We start from the raw sequence: 4,022 nt of genomic DNA, 5'->3' as shown, positions 1-4,022 counted from the left end.
TGCGTAATTCTAGTATAACTTTCTACGACCCACTAACATTCCACTTGCGACCCACCAGTGGCTCGCGACCCATAGTTTGGGAAACGCTGGGTTAGATGTTAGCTCTCCTCTGTCAAGGTACACGGTAGTGTGTAGTGCAGCCAAAACAACCTCCAGGGTACACTTTGTGTTATTAACAGTAGTGACAGTTTAGCAATTTTCCATTTTCTGTAGCTCGGAATTTGGTAATCTAAACTATCACATATTTTCATTGGATGTGTTCTACTGCGCCCTTACTTCACATACCAAATTTCAAGACAATATATTAAGAAATACACGAGATATAAAATCCTCAATTTTGATTGAATGAATTCTTTCTTTTTTTCTTCCACTTCAGTACAGAAACTTTATTTGATAGAAAAGCATATTTAACTTTCATGAATTTTTTTTTCAAATTTTGTACACTGATAGATCTTTACAACCTACAATTATGTGTCAAATTTAGTCTACGTATAAGCCATATGTGCAAAGTTATTCTACAAAAACCGCTCAAATTTGACCAAAATTTTGCGCACGCCTAGGCAAAACGTCACGTGAGATATCGGTCTAAACGTTTTACCACAGGTTCACCTAAGAGTAAAGATGGACCATTTTTGTTTTTTTGTCATTTGAAGTAAAGAGCAGCAAAATTATAGGTGAAAGCACGTGCAGATACATAAGTATTGGTTAGATTAGCAGTTTCCAGCTCAAGTTTTCAAAAGAATCATACGGGTGGACGGTTATTATTCATTGCCAACTTTTAAGCAAAAATTTGCTTAATTTTATGAAATTTTCCTAATTAGAGAGTGCTTAGTGTCACGTGATATTAGCTTAAGCAATTAGCGTAAATAATGATGCTTGATACTACTGTATCGACTGCATGCAGCTGTTGACAAGAAACTGTTAATCTACTTTCCATGGCATTACTATAAAGGAAGTTATTAACACTATTTTAGAGAGGAAAAAGTACCACCATATATTTTAAAGGATCTGGTTGGTTCTGTAAAGTATAGATCTTTTCCGTATAATAGAGTTGCGATCTCAAAGATAATGTTGGTTACTATCGAGTGCCACTTTCTTTCTTGCTGTGGTTTGTTGGTGTGTATTGACAAAACGTCATGATATCTAATCAAAAACACTTTAGGTTTGAAAAAAAGGTGGGGCCAAAGAAGGGTTGACGCTGCGACTTAAAGAAATGATTCGTTTGTTTGTAGTTAAGCATAAAGCTACACAATGGGCTATCTGTGCTCTGCCCACCACGAGTATCGAAACCCGGTTTCTAGTAGTGTGAATCCGCAGACATTCCGCTGTGCCACTGGGGGGGGGGGGATAAAGAAATAGTTAGGCCACGTATTTTGTTTTACACACCACCATGCTCCAAATTGAATAAAAAACGCGGGCTGGCTAACTAATGAATAAATATTTGCTGTAAAATTCTTATGAATGTAACAAGTAGCTACCATTAAATTAGAATATTAACAATTCATCAACTTTTATTTTGCAGGGTCAGGCGTGGCGTAGCAATTAATGTGTTCGGCTGTGAATCAAAGGGACCAGGTTTTATACAAGATGAAGATTAAAACGATCCGCCCTTTTAGTTGTGGACACACTGTAAAAGTAACTGTCAATCTCGCTATTCGATTCAAAGAGTCAAATAAGGTCCTTGTGGTGGTGGGCGGTGCTGTCTGGGTGCCTTCCCTCTGGTCAGTAGCTCAAAACTAAGGCGGCAATATCTGAATCTCAGGGGATCCTTGATTTGGCCATTTGGCCAACATGTGCAAAAGGGTTCGTTCAGATTGAAAATACAAGATACCAATATCTAGTTGCCAATTTAATTGTATATATATATTTATACAGAAAGAAATAGAATATTTTCAAGACCGGAATTAGCCTTTCTGTTTCTGGATGAAACCAATTGATCGAATAACCGCTACAAACTTAAGTCTCCTTTAAAAATTAATCTTTCCCCCTCTTCTCCAATTTCTAATTCTTTTTAGTGAAATAACACAAACAGGAAATGCAATTTATATATCTTCCTTTGTCACTATTCTCCTGTTTTTATTGTATTTCAGATTGTCTTAGCTGTAACCAAATAACCAACTTCTGCAATAAACATTTTGTTCATAAACAAGAGCTGGTGGCACGTTTCAAAGGCCAACTTTACCGTTCAACACAATACGTTTCCTAGAGAAACGTCAGTTGAAAGTAAATGACACTCACGATAGAGCCCGAAAGCAATGAACTATTATTTTTATTACTCGTTCTCTCAGAAAAAGCGATAAAGTAATCCATCAGAACATAATCTCCTTAACATGTTTTTCCATTACCATCTGTTAGGCAGCGACTTCCCTGGCACACACACAAAGTTCCTCAGAATATTTTCACTGAACGTCTGAAAATTGAAAGGTTTCATCTGAGGTAGAAGGTTTATTTAAAATACTGTATAATATTAAAAAGGGAAACAGAAAAATACTACCCGCACAGGAGATAAGAGCTTACGGTCATCTCGCCTTCAACGGTACTCTTTACGACTCATGATTTATAAAAGGAAGTTATATTGTGGCTCCATGATTTTTCTTAAATAAAGTTATAGCGTTGGTATTTGTTATGTTAATATGACATAAGTTTGAGTGCATACCTCATTAATTAAAGGTATAGTATTAAAAGTTTACGCGAGCCAGATCAGATTAGCTTGGGATTGTTGAACACATTATCCTGACTTATTTGCATAGTTAATGTTGTCACTACATATTTATAAGTACAGCGGCGCTATTGCTACTTTTGAAACTCACATTTTTCATGATAATTTATTGTCAATGGATAATGTAAGAATGAAAAACGCAATTTTATTGGATAATGTAAGCATGAAAAACGCAATTTTATTGGATATTGTAAGAATGAAAAACGCAATTTTATTGGTAAATGGTAATACGTTATTGCTACAATAACATAATACAATATCATTCTACAATAATATAACACAGACTTCTCAGAACAGCCTATCCATATTTGTGAATGATGAGAGGAAGGCAGGTAACAACCGCACAGCCTTCAATACATTCAATGATAATACTTAAAGAACACAAAATCAAAAAATTAATGAATATTATGATGATAATAATAATAACTGAACCAATAAGCTAATATGAACTAATAAATATCTAATTTTAGAAGATATTAGTCCCTTATTACCAGCTTCCAAGAACTGTTAGCCGTCAATCCAACTCTTTTTAGCTTCAAAGTGTCTTTCTCTGTTGAGAAAATGTGCTCTACAGCTGCACTCGATCGAATGGGCATATTGAAGTAAATAACGAGCGATTTAAAAGCTGGTTTAGGGAACAAGCTCGATTTTTATATCTTTTGAAGTAGATGATTCTTTGCTCAGGAACAATGTCATTTCATCGTTGCTACTTTGGGACAAATTACTTATAGATTTTGTTTGTTGTTTAAAGCACATGAAGAAGACTTCTTCATCATCTCCCTCGGTGCTTGAAAATGACGAAAAAATCACTCATATCAGCATTTTCTGAGCTTTCATCACCGCCGTCTTCCATCTTTTTTGAACGTTTTTAATCATCATTTGTTTTATAGTTTCTTTTTTCTAACGTTCGAACTAATCCAAATCAGTTTAAACCTTGGGTGAAAATCAGCTGTGAAAACGTGATCCTTACTGACAAAGGCAGCTTCAAAGCACTTCTGAGTTCCTGAAATCAAAGCATTAACAAGTTGCATGCAAGTCTGAAGTGATTTACCACAGAGATCTTTCAGTTTTGTCAAACATGCGGTAAGCGTTGGCAGAAGTAGTCATATATGGGCGTTAGTTTCACTTTGAAGTAAATCCAGCGCGCGTGCTACAGGTCGCAAGACACGAACATGGCGACGCAACCTCGTGCTAAATGTTACTTTGACGGAATGACTAACGGAAATAAGGAGAAATGACGCATGTTTGCCGTAGAGTTTGTTTGTTTTCAATTATGCACAAAGCTACACAAGGGCTATCTGTG

This window comes from Limulus polyphemus, unplaced genomic scaffold (genome assembly GCF_000517525.1).
Source record: "Limulus polyphemus unplaced genomic scaffold, Limulus_polyphemus-2.1.2 Scaffold2263, whole genome shotgun sequence".
Classification (NCBI taxonomy): domain Eukaryota; kingdom Metazoa; phylum Arthropoda; class Merostomata; order Xiphosura; family Limulidae; genus Limulus; species Limulus polyphemus.
Note: the sequence above shows the minus strand (reverse complement) of the source record.